The sequence below is a fragment of the Hemibagrus wyckioides genome, linkage group LG15 (genome assembly GCF_019097595.1).
Source record: "Hemibagrus wyckioides isolate EC202008001 linkage group LG15, SWU_Hwy_1.0, whole genome shotgun sequence".
In the NCBI taxonomy this organism is placed as follows: domain Eukaryota; kingdom Metazoa; phylum Chordata; class Actinopteri; order Siluriformes; family Bagridae; genus Hemibagrus; species Hemibagrus wyckioides.
Window position 1 is genome coordinate 10,428,630 of NC_080724.1, and position 13,427 is coordinate 10,442,056.

The 13,427-nt window shown below is 38.3% G+C and overlaps 1 long non-coding RNA gene across 3 annotated transcripts; it reads right to left on the reverse strand.

Annotated features, from left to right (window-relative positions):
• Positions 1–633: 633 nt before the first annotated feature.
• Positions 634–12,637, reverse strand: LOC131365880 (uncharacterized). Of its 3 annotated transcripts, XR_009206751.1 has the most exons (4): positions 2,712–12,636; positions 2,416–2,487; positions 1,874–1,930; positions 634–1,497 (listed from the first exon to the last, which is right to left on the reverse strand). It is a non-coding gene; the product is annotated as an uncharacterized LOC131365880 (long non-coding RNA). The 3 variants fall into 3 exon arrangements; XR_009206750.1 differs by having other exon boundaries at positions 2,416–12,637; XR_009206752.1 differs by lacking the exon at positions 2,416–2,487.
• Positions 12,638–13,427: the final 790 nt, after the last annotated feature.

Below are 13,427 nucleotides of genomic sequence, written 5' to 3' on the forward strand. Positions count from 1 at the left end.
TAAAAAGTAGTGAAGTAAAAGTTGACAGAAATATAAAAACTCAAGTAAAGTACAAAAACTCTCAAAAAATACTTAAGTACTGTAACGAAGTAATTTTACTTCGTTACATTACACCACTGCTGCAGGGTTTTCCTGTTGGAGGTAGAAGAGGACCAGATCTTGGACCAGATCGACCAGTTTGCATATTCAGCAAAAGTCAAGTGATGGCGGTCGAGAATTGAATGCATTGGCCATGAGGTCAATGGAAAAGAGACTGATGACTGAGATGACTAACTTTATCCAGAAGGTCAATGAGAAATTTGCAATCCAGAAAGAAAGGAAGTGTCATTGGCCTGTGATTAGGCAACTTTCGTGTGTGTGTGTTTTAATGATTATCTTCATTACTTCATTTCTGATAATAAACCCACATTGAACTCAAATTCACTGATTCATAGTACATTTATTGCACAGTCAAATTTAACAGAAACATTTACTTAACAGTAACATTTTCGATATTTTATTTTATAAATGGCTATTTACAGTCCTGCATTACTAACAGTTTGATTTTAGGTTTGTGTATATATATATATATATATATATATATATATATATATATATATATATATATATATATATATAAATAAAAGTGTTAAATCATCTAAACCTGCAGAGGGCGGCAGAGGGAACTCGGTAACCCAGAATTCACCACGATGATTCATCTGGATTAGGGCTTTACCCGAGGCAAGTATAAAGGAAAAGGAAGCAAAATACAAGTAAACCCCCTTTATTTCTGCATGTTTAGTAAGGAGAAATGATTCCTTATAAGCATGCCATTTTGGCGTGTATTTTGTTTGCTTTTTCAGCCCTTTTTTCCACTCTGCCCAAGTGACCTCCTTATCCTAGCCATTTAGCCCTGGGGCGCAATAAGAGAATACACCTGAGCGCAGAGTTTGTCGGTTCAAGTTCCAATCAGGGCTGTTTTCCAAAGTACGCAAAACGCAGAGTGTATGTGTGCAGCGTTCACGCTGAAAAGTGCCGAAAAAAAACCCTGAGTAACCTGCAAGGCCTGCCTCCAGTTTTCGTTTCCCCGAACATTCTACATCTACATCACACAGAAAAACACTATGCAGGAAAATTGCAGTCAATCCATACTCCTCTTGAAAATGATAGTATTTATACAATTTAGCATATTAATAGTATAAAAACATAAGTTTAAAATATATATCGACAAAGTCCTGCTTGGCCAGTTAAAAGTGAAAGAGAATTACAATGAAACAGCTAAAAGTAAAAAAAAAAAAAAATACAGAAGTGGGTATAAAGCTGGGCCTGACGTCAAAAAATGACGCGTGTTGTGATTACACAAATAACTGTTTAGATATAGATAGTCTAGAAAACTGAGGAAATTCTGATCATCAAATGTCATGCCAGAACAGGTGTCTCATGACCCCATAAGGATGAAAGGACGCACTGAGCTTCGGCACCCTGCTGGTTCAGTCTCCTCCACTGATAGTCCAAAACCTAGAAACAGAGAAGCTGGTGTTTTGTTTGTATTACTTTAAATTAAATACTGCAACACACCAATGCCAAATGTTTTGCTACAAAATATGAACGGATGGGAGAGTGCAGAAGAGTTTGGTGTTAAAACGGAACATAATTTCTCTTCCTGATTCCAAACATGAATTAAATTCGAGAACTGACTGCACAAGCTGCATAAAACAGTTCATCCTTTGACATCCTGTGCTACTATGAAGAGATAATCAATGTTATTTACGTCACCTGTTGGTAGTTTTAATGTTGTGGCTGATTGGTGTGTATAAATACATACATACATGCATACATACATAAAATTAAATAACCAGGTTTACAGGTAAACATCAAATTGAAATGAACAGACCTTCATCTCCAGACTCTGCTGAGTCCTCTGCCACTGCAGCCTGATCATGCATTTCCCCTACATTGTGAATTGTGAAGAAAATATAGAGGGGAAAACATGAGGGTTTCAGACAGACATCAATTAAAATTACTAAATGCCTTAATTAATGCATACATATATGTGGCTAAAACCTAAAGTGTTTATTTATGTTTCTTACCATTACATTGCTACATTTATTTTTTTACAGTGCAGAAGCACAAGTGTGTTGAAAAGATTCAGTCAATATTGCCATATGTCTTCTGAGACTCTCAGACTAAAATGCAAATAAAATCAAAAACCAAATAGGCTGCTTGAGTGCCTCAGAGGCTCTTATCTAATAATAGATTTCAAGCAACACATAAATGCAGCCAATGTTTTTTGAAATATTGCTGAATTCATTTTTACATGAAAGTTAGAAATGCACCTCACAGCAGCTGTGTGCTCTCTCAACATACGAAGAACTCTAGATACATGCAAGGCAAATTAATCTTATTATTAATGTTATTCTTGACTGGGACTCACACCTCCACGTGCAAAGGCGTTCAGGAGCATCTCGAGGATTTCAGACACACAAGTGAGTGCTGCAGTGCACACGCCTGAGTAAAGGAGAAACAATTGGCATAACACATTTCTGCATAATTAAATATGCATACGAATCCCTACAGGAGCGCGAGCCCCTTATTAGTAATCGCTTGGAAAATCAGCCAGGCGTCAAACGTCATAAATATAAATATTTTCATTGCCTAGTCATGCGACGTGCTGCATCATTTACTCAGGTTTCTAACCTACACATCCTAATAACTCCGAAGAACTATCTTACCGTAACAGATGCACTGAATGAGTCTAGTCATACTCAGTCATAAAACACACGATGCCGTGCAATGGTAGACGCATTTATTATCTTACGGCTGGAGATTTTTCTGATTGCAGCACTCAGCAGTTGCTTCATATATTACTGCCTCGCCATGCTAGGAGAGATCCGCCCTAAGTGCCACTCTTAGGCCTGCCCTTTGCTCTAGGTTCTTAGAAAAAGCCACCGAGTGAGTCATCCGACTTGAAAAACGTCACTGACGTTGGAAGATAAATAGCTCGACACCGATGAACAAAGCACCAACCCTGCATTTAAATCATTTATATGATAATATTGCAGCGCTACTGATTCGCTTTCGATTTTTTATGTTTCCTGTTTTTCATCCAGCTATGTTCGAATGATACTAGACCGACACGGCCCTTGGGTTGTGGAAGAGATTTCGGTCGAATTTCCACTGAAGATCTTTTGCTATTTTCACTTTCGTCCTTATTCTGAATTAGATTTGATTCATTTTAACTGATTTAAAACGCTGGCATCAGGTTATATAAACGCCTGCCCCTACGCGGTTCAAACTGCCGTGAAAATCACAGAGATCAATGTTTAATTTAAGGAATTCTATCTACACCTTAACACTTCCCCATACACCATAACTGAGCCCTCACACTTCGCCAAGATCGCATAATTTTAAAATACAGAAGCTTTTGGACTCCGAAACAAGAAGCTTACATTCCCATAGTCTGCACGTGTAGCGACATAGCACAATATTCCACTGTTTTGTATTTTATTTTATTGTTAGTGTTACATAATGAAATCAGATATTAGACAACATTCCTGACATGAACAAAATCATGTAAAAAAACAAAACAAAAAAACACCATCAGTTGTAGTAGTAAATACAGCGGTTTATTTTTTTTCACACATAAAAAAAAATAAAAAGTAGAATAAGAGTAAATACAATGGTTTATGGTTTTCACACATACAACAGGATGCTCAAAAAAAGCTAAAAAACGTTGTTTAAAGGTGACTGAATATAACCCCCAATAACTGAAATAATAATCTGTTAATTCAGACAGGCTTCACATCCGATTTCCAACGACGGTGTCATATTTCCAGTTGCCTATGTTGAAAAATTCGGAACCCGTAAAAAACAGAAAGAATTAGAGATACTCCAGAAAAGAGTAACAAATAAATGATTTAAGCGAACACCGTCGTCCTTTACCGGGCGTTGTCGAACTATTCACCGTCCAGCGGAAAATGTCGAAGTCTTTCCCACTTCCTGTAAGAGTTTCTCTAGGTAGTCACCATAAACAAAACGCTTAACTCTTAGTACAGAGAATATCGACCACGAGCCAAGCTCGACTATTCTTCTGTTACAAGATGAGGATATTTCAGCAGAGGTCGACATTTCTGGCCACATTTCCGAAATGGTAACGTGCGCTGAATGTTCAGGAGTGAGTCATGTTGAGAGAATGAGAGAGAATGAGGCTGACGAAAAGAGAAACTGAACAGCAGGAGGGGCGAATATTCTGCAAGTTTTACGTGTTACTTATGTTCTCATTCGTCTCCGAAAGACTGATCTGTTAAGTCTGCGTGCTAACAATTCAGCGGTTTATGGAGTTCTTGCAGGCAAAAACAGGGATATTTAAGGTTAATATCCTTGTTTAAGGTTTTAAGAGATTTAAGTGAATTTGGTTAAGAGATTAAAGAGATTTAAGTGAATTTGTGAATTCCGACAGCCTTCTTAGAAAAGGTCTAATCAGCGTTTTACTGCGCTCTTAAAGTCAAGTTTTTAAATCTCAAAAGCGACAAAAGATTCTTTTTCTCTTATTTTTTTTAATTAATTGACAAATAACCAAATACGTGCTAGATTTCTGAACTCCCCATTGTGTTGACAATTTATGTGAAAATTAACTTTTTTAAACCCTAAAAACCTAAAACACGAAAGTTTATAGACTCCGTAACATGCAGCCTACATTTCTACAGTCTGTGCGCCGAAACACAAACATGTGTAGCGAAGTGCAGCAGTGCCATTTCCACGGAAGTATCAGAGCTTTATGTTCTGGACTCAGTGTTCCACTGGGTTTTGTATTTTATTTCATTTAATTGCTGGTGTCAAATAATAAGACAATAGACAACATACAGAGGCCTACTTGACATTAGCAGAAATATGTACAAAAATGTGAAAATAATAATAATAATAATAATAATAATAATAATAATAATAATAATAATAATAATAATGATGAGTATAACAGTAAAGAATAAAGAACAATAAAAAGCACATTCTAAAACCTTTTGTAAATATAGGGCTAAATTTCTTGAATAACTGGAATAATTATCTGTTGATTCCGACAGGCTTCACATCCGCTTTTTAACCTCGGTGTCATATTTCCAAATGGCGATGTGGAAAATTCGAGCATTTATTAAAAACAAAACAAAAAGTTGGCAATTGCGAGTTGGCAATACTTTAGATAATATGGTATCATATAAATGATTTAAGTGAACACCGTCAGGTTTTTTCTTATTCGCCTTTCCCGTGTGTTGTCGAAATATTCACCCTCCAACGTCGACGTTTTCCATAAACAGCACTGTGCTTCTCACTTCATGTAGCAGATCCGGGAAGCAGCCATTAGAAAGGGCGTAACTAGTCTTAGTACAAAAAAATATCGACCACAAGCCAAGTTCGACTGTTCTCCTGTTACAATATCAAGATATTTCAGCAAAGGTCGATATGTTACTTGTAGCCTGAACTCCGATCCTGTACTCCAAACCTGCGGTGAATGTTCAGAAGTGTCATGGTGAGAGAATGAGGCTGAGAGAAACTGAACAGCAGAAGGGCCGTGTTTTTTTTTCGACCAAGTTCCTTGTTAACTCATTCGTGGCCGAATGAGTACTGATCTGTCGTTGGTTCCGTCAAATTATCAAACGTTTAGCCTACAGTCTGTTCACCCGAAACAACCATGCGTCACAAGACGAGAGTGGAGAGCATTAAGAGGTGGGAGTAAGTTGGAAAACAGGACACAGAATAAACAAGCATGGACATATCCTGCTGTCAAATCAGTTTAAGCCAAATGTATTTAAATTGTTTAAACCATGTAAATGGATCACTAGAAGGTGAGGAGAACGTATTGTAGTTATTCTCTCGCAGTTTATTTTAACAACACAGTGTATTATGTATATTTTAAAATATATTTATTTTTATACAAATGAAGAAAAAAAAACATTGGTAGTTTTTAAAGGCTTCAGTATATTATGTCAAATGAAGCGACTTAAGTAAGTTGGACAAGTATGTATAGTCTAACTAAGGGAGTGAGTGTTTTTCCGCAGCCTTAGCAGGAACTTACATTCTTCCGGTGTTAGAGATTTCAGGAGGAGCTTAGTCTGTGTGTTAATAATTCAATAACATCATTCAGTGGTTTATGGTGTTCTTACACGAAGAAACAGGGATGTTTATTATCATCAAGAAAAATAAACAGAATTAAGTAAATGAATCCATTTTTGAGTCCCGACTGGTTTCTTAGAAAAGGTCTAATCAACCTTTAGCGTGTTGTTAAAGTAATCAAAACATGTTTCTAATTCTCAAAAGTGTAAACCAGGACTTCTATTCGTCAAGAGAACACCGCTCTATCCACCGAGAACCAAAAGGCTCTCCGGATCCATGATCATGTCGCTTGTGAAGGCAGGTTTGGTATTAAGGCGGTTTATGCATTAAATAAACCCGCCTTATGTTAGGGTATAAAGTGCCTGTATTTTCTCCAGAAATCTACAGAGAAAAGCGGACTTTAAAAACGACATTTTGCTTTCTTTTTTATTTAACATTTCTTTCTACTTTTCCACAAAATCTCGATGGAGCCCTCACACCTCCCTGACACCGTACTGTATCTCCAAGAAGATAAACAAAAGCAAAATGAGCATCTGGAGGCCATGGAACAAATGCAACAGAATTTTCAGAGAATGAAGCTGAGTGAAGAATCTGAATGTCGCTGTAAAGTCGTTTCTCAGCGGTCAGAGCAACACCGCATGAGGTTTCGCTCCTTGACGCTCGGTGACGTCGGCGATCTATTTTTATATGTACAACAGCTCCAGAAAGAGTGTCAGGACTGGTTGCTTGTTGACGGTCTTGATGCTGGAAGGATTGTGGGGCGGGTGGTAATGGAGCAGTTTATGGAACAGCTCCCAGAAGAGACAGCCCACTGGCTTCTGCACAACCAACCAGCAACACTAAACGAGGCCATCTATTTGGTGCAGAACCACTGGGCGTCCATCATGGTCTCTCCTCCTTAACATTTCACCACGTTGTGGCGCTTGATAGAGCACAGTGGGAGGGGCACGACAAGGGATTTCACACCCAGTCTGCCCAAATACTTACTTTTGATTGTGCTTGACAGTCTTGATCAAATAAAATCTTTGTCAATATTCAATAATTTGTCTTTGTATTTTGTGTTTATGTGGGCTTTGTCTTTTTGTCATTAAAGGAATTAGGAAAGTGGTCTGTCTTCCATTCTTTCTTTTCAGTAAAAAGACAAATAGGAAAATACAGGAGTTTGTGGCAGGAGCTCAGATGAATAACCATATTCACTCTTCCTTATGGACCAAACACTTTGCTGTCACATTGTGCAAGCCACCGCTCATGTAAATAATATATTGAAAATTAAATATTAAATTATATTTTAATCTATCTGTATTTAACCTTAATATTCTCCTCTGTTCATAATATTGTGCAACGAATAATTTCAAAAAAGTCCACAAAATAAACAGTGTTGGTCAAGTCGCTTTTCCACGGCAGCACCACACCTTTAGGTTCAGAACTCACTGTTCCACTGTATTTTTTATTTTATTTACTCACACTAGCGACGATGAAGCAACGTGCTTTTTTCTGTTACAAGATTGTTGTTTGTTGCCGGAACTTGGACCAAATAAATACAAAAATATGCCAAAATGACAGACAAGAAACAAAAAAAACATGTTTCACACAAATGTAGCCTGATTTAAAATCCCGTCGCGCTTCTTCTATACAAGTCAAAAGTCAAAATGTTTATCCAGCGCTATTGACAAAGAATAAAATAAATAAAAAGATGTCCATTGCAGGCCCGATGGAACATACATTAAAAACGAAAAAAAAACAGAGTGAGTTGGCAATGCTTTAGATAATATGGTATCATATAAATGATTTAAGTGAACACCGTCGGGTTTTTTCTTATTCGCCTTTCCCGTGTGTTGTCGAAATATTCACCCTCCAACGTCGACGTTTTCCATAAACAGCACTGTGCTTCTCACTTCATGTAGCAGATCCGGGAAGCAGCCATTAGAAAGGGCGTAACTAGTCTTAGTACAAAAAAATATCGACCACAAGCCAAGTTCGACTGTTCTCCTGTTACAATATCAAGATATTTCAGCAAAGGTCGATATGTTACTTGTAGCCTGAACTCCGATCCTGTACTCCAAACCTGCGGTGAATGTTCAGAAGTGTCATGGTGAGAGAATGAGGCTGAGAGAAACTGAACAGCAGAAGGGCCGTGTTTTTTTTTCGACCAAGTTCCTTGTTAACTCATTCGTGGCCGAATGAGTACTGATCTGTCGTTGGTTCCGTCAAATTATCAAACGTTTAGCCTACAGTCTGTTCACCCGAAACAACCATGCGTCACAAGACGAGAGTGGAGAGCATTAAGAGGTGGGAGTAAGTTGGAAAACAGGACACAGAATAAACAAGCATGGACATATCCTGCTGTCAAATCAGTTTAAGCCAAATGTATTTAAATTGTTTAAACCATGTAAATGGATCACTAGAAGGTGAGGAGAACGTATTGTAGTTATTCTCTCGCAGTTTATTTTAACAACACAGTGTATTATGTATATTTTAAAATATATTTATTTTGATACAAATGAAGAAAAAAAACATTGGTAGTTTTTAAAGGCTTCAGTATATTATGTCAAATGAAGCGACTTAAGTAAGTTGGACAAGTATGTGTAGTCTAACTAAGGGAGTGAGTGTTTTTCCGCAGCCTTAGCAGGAACTTACATTCTTCCGGTGTTAGAGATTTCAGGAGGAGCTTAGTCTGTGTGTTAATAATTCAATAACATCATTCAGTGGTTTATGGTGTTCTTACACGAAGAAACAGGGATGTTTATTATCATCAGGAAAAATAAACAGAATTAAGTAAATGAATCCATTTTTGAGTCCCGACTGGCTTCTTAGAAAAGGTCTAATCAGCCTTTAGCGTGTTGTTAAAGTAATCAAAACATGTTTCTAATTCTCAAAAGTGTAAACCAGGACTTCTATTCGTCAAGAGAACACCGCTCTATCCACCGAGAACCAAAAGGCTCTCCGGATCCATGATCATGTCGCTTGTGAAGGCAGGTTTGGTATTAAGGCGGTTTATGCATTAAATAAACCCGCCTTATGTTAGGGTATAAAGTGCCTGTATTTTCTCCAGAAATCTACAGAGAAAAGCGGACTTTGAAAACGACATTTTGCTTTCTTTTTTATTTAACATTTCTTTCTACTTTTCCACAAAAATCTCGATGGAGCCCTCACACCTCCCTGACACCGTACTGTATCTCCAAGAAGATAAACAAATGCAAAATGAGCATCTGGAGGCCATGGAACAAATGCAACAGAATTTTCAGAGAATGAAGCTGAGTGAAGAATCTGAATGTCGCTGTAAAGTCGTTTCTCAGCGGTCAGAGCAACACCGCATGAGGTTTCGCTCCTTGACGCTCGGTGACGTCGGCGATCTATTTTTATATGTACAACAGCTCCAGAAAGAGTGTCAGGACTGGTTGCTTGTTGACGGTCTTGATGCTGGAAGGATTGTGGAGCGGGTGGTAATGGAGCAGTTTATGGAACAGCTCCCAGAAGAGACAGCCCACTGGCTTCTGCACAACCAACCAGCAACACTAAACGAGGCCATCTATTTGGTGCAGAACCACTGGGCGTCCATCATGGTCTCTCCTCCTTAACATTTCACCACGTTGTGGCGCTTGATAGAGCACAGTGGGAGGGGCACGACAAGGGATTTCACACCCAGTCTGCCCAAATACTTACTTTTGATTGTGCTTGACAGTCTTGATCAAATAAAATCTTTGTCAATATTCAATAATTTGTCTTTGTATTTTGTGTTTATGTGGGCTTTGTCTTTTTGTCATTAAAGGAATTAGGAAAGTGGTCTGTCTTCCATTCTTTCTTTTCAGTAAAAAGACAAATAGGAAAATACAGGAGTTTGTGGCAGGAGCTCAGATGAATAACCATATTCACTCTTCCTTATGGACCAAACACTTTGCTGTCACATTGTGCAAGCCACCGCTCATGTAAATAATATATTGAAAATTAAATATTAAATTATATTTTAATCTATCTGTATTTAACCTTAATATTCTCCTCTGTTCATAATATTGTGCAACGAATAATTTCAAAAAAGTCCACAAAATAAACAGTGTTGGTCAAGTCGCTTTTCCACGGCAGCACCACACCTTTAGGTTCAGAACTCACTGTTCCACTGTATTTTTTATTTTATTTACTCACACTAGCGACGATGAAGCAACGTGCTTTTTTCTGTTACAAGATTGTTGTTTGTTGCCGGAACTTGGACCAAATAAATACAAAAATATGCCAAAATGACAGACAAGAAACAAAAAAAACATGTTTCACACAAATGTAGCCTGATTTAAAATCCCGTCGCGCTTCTTCTATACAAGTCAAAAGTCAAAATGTTTATCCAGCGCTATTGACAAAGAATAAAATAAATAAAAAGATGTCCATTGCAGGCCCGATGGAACATACATTAAAAACGAAAAAAAAACAGAGTGAGTTGGCAATGCTTTAGATAATATGGTATCATATAAATGATTTAAGTGAACACCGTCGGGTTTTTTCTTATTCGCCTTTCCCGTGTGTTGTCGAAATATTCACCCTCCAACGTCGACGTTTTCCATAAACAGCACTGTGCTTCTCACTTCATGTAGCAGATCCGGGAAGCAGCCATTAGAAAGGGCGTAACTAGTCTTAGTACAAAAAAATATCGACCACAAGCCAAGTTCGACTGTTCTCCTGTTACAATATCAAGATATTTCAGCAAAGGTCGATATGTTACTTGTAGCCTGAACTCCGATCCTGTACTCCAAACCTGCGGTGAATGTTCAGAAGTGTCATGGTGAGAGAATGAGGCTGAGAGAAACTGAACAGCAGAAGGGCCGTGTTTTTTTTCGACCAAGTTCCTTGTTAACTCATTCGTGGCCGAATGAGTACTGATCTGTCGTTGGTTCCGTCAAATTATCAAACGTTTAGCCTACAGTCTGTTCACCCGAAACAACCATGCGTCACAAGACGAGAGTGGAGAGCATTAAGAGGTGGGAGTAAGTTGGAAAACAGGACACAGAATAAACAAGCATGGACATATCCTGCTGTCAAATCAGTTTAAGCCAAATGTATTTAAATTGTTTAAACCATGTAAATGGATCACTAGAAGGTGAGGAGAACGTATTGTAGTTATTCTCTCGCAGTTTATTTTAACAACACAGTGTATTATGTATATTTTAAAATATATTTATTTTGATACAAATGAAGAAAAAAAACATTGGTAGTTTTTAAAGGCTTCAGTATATTATGTCAAATGAAGCGACTTAAGTAAGTTGGACAAGTATGTGTAGTCTAACTAAGGGAGTGAGTGTTTTTCCGCAGCCTTAGCAGGAACTTACATTCTTCCGGTGTTAGAGATTTCAGGAGGAGCTTAGTCTGTGTGTTAATAATTCAATAACATCATTCAGTGGTTTATGGTGTTCTTACACGAAGAAACAGGGATGTTTATTATCATCAGGAAAAATAAACAGAATTAAGTAAATGAATCCATTTTTGAGTCCCGACTGGCTTCTTAGAAAAGGTCTAATCAGCCTTTAGCGTGTTGTTAAAGTAATCAAAACATGTTTCTAATTCTCAAAAGTGTAAACCAGGACTTCTATTCGTCAAGAGAACACCGCTCTATCCACCGAGAACCAAAAGGCTCTCCGGATCCATGATCATGTCGCTTGTGAAGGCAGGTTTGGTATTAAGGCGGTTTATGCATTAAATAAACCCGCCTTATGTTAGGGTATAAAGTGCCTGTATTTTCTCCAGAAATCTACAGAGAAAAGCGGACTTTGAAAACGACATTTTGCTTTCTTTTTTATTTAACATTTCTTTCTACTTTTCCACAAAAATCTCGATGGAGCCCTCACACCTCCCTGACACCGTACTGTATCTCCAAGAAGATAAACAAATGCAAAATGAGCATCTGGAGGCCATGGAACAAATGCAACAGAATTTTCAGAGAATGAAGCTGAGTGAAGAATCTGAATGTCGCTGTAAAGTCGTTTCTCAGCGGTCAGAGCAACACCGCATGAGGTTTCGCTCCTTGACGCTCGGTGACGTCGGCGATCTATTTTTATATGTACAACAGCTCCAGAAAGAGTGTCAGGACTGGTTGCTTGTTGACGGTCTTGATGCTGGAAGGATTGTGGAGCGGGTGGTAATGGAGCAGTTTATGGAACAGCTCCCAGAAGAGACAGCCCACTGGCTTCTGCACAACCAACCAGCAACACTAAACGAGGCCATCTATTTGGTGCAGAACCACTGGGCGTCCATCATGGTCTCTCCTCCTTAACATTTCACCACGTTGTGGCGCTTGATAGAGCACAGTGGGAGGGGCACGACAAGGGATTTCACACCCAGTCTGCCCAAATACTTACTTTTGATTGTGCTTGACAGTCTTGATCAAATAAAATCTTTGTCAATATTCAATAATTTGTCTTTGTATTTTGTGTTTATGTGGGCTTTGTCTTTTTGTCATTAAAGGAATTAGGAAAGTGGTCTGTCTTCCGTTCTTTCTTTTCAGTAAAAAGACAAATAGGAAAATACAGGAGTTTGTGGCAGGAGCTCAGGTGAATAACCATATTCACTCTTCCTTATGGACCACACACTTTGCTGTCACATTGTGCAAGCCACCGCTCATGTAAATAATATATTGAATATTAAATATTATATTATATATGTATTTAACCTGTTCATAATATTGTGCAACGAATAATTTCAAAAAAGTCCACAAAAAAGGGTTGGTCAAGTCGCTTTTTCACGGCAGCACCACACCTTTATGTTCAGAACTCACTGTTCCACTGTATTTTTTATTTTATTTACTCACACTAGCGACGATGAAACAACGTGCTTTTTGCTGTTACAAGATTGTTGTTTGTTGCCAGAACTTGGACAAGATAAATACAAAAATATGCCAAAATGACAGACAAGAAACAAAAAACACGTTTCACACAAATGTAGCCTGATTTAAAATCCCGTCGCGCTTCTTCTGTACAAGTCAAAAGTCAAAATGTCTATCCAGCGCAATTGACACAGAATAAATAAAATTCATCCATTGCAGGCCTGATGGTTTATCGATCGCCGAAGGTGTGATGACGGGTGTGACGGCGGTAGTATAGACTCTGCCGACTGAGGGTTGTGTATAGAGGCGATTCCGGGAAATCACACGGGCATACGCACGCGCGCACACACACACCACAGCCTTTACTCCGACACGGAAACCTGCAATGACAGGCCGGGAGTGATTCATGCAGAGGGGAGGGCAGTACAATTTACCTGTGCGCTTCCTCTTACTGTAAAAATTGAAACCATGGAAAAAAACCCAAACAAACATAAATTAAATTTATTCGTAAGTGACTTTAGTAAGACACCTGTATTTTGTA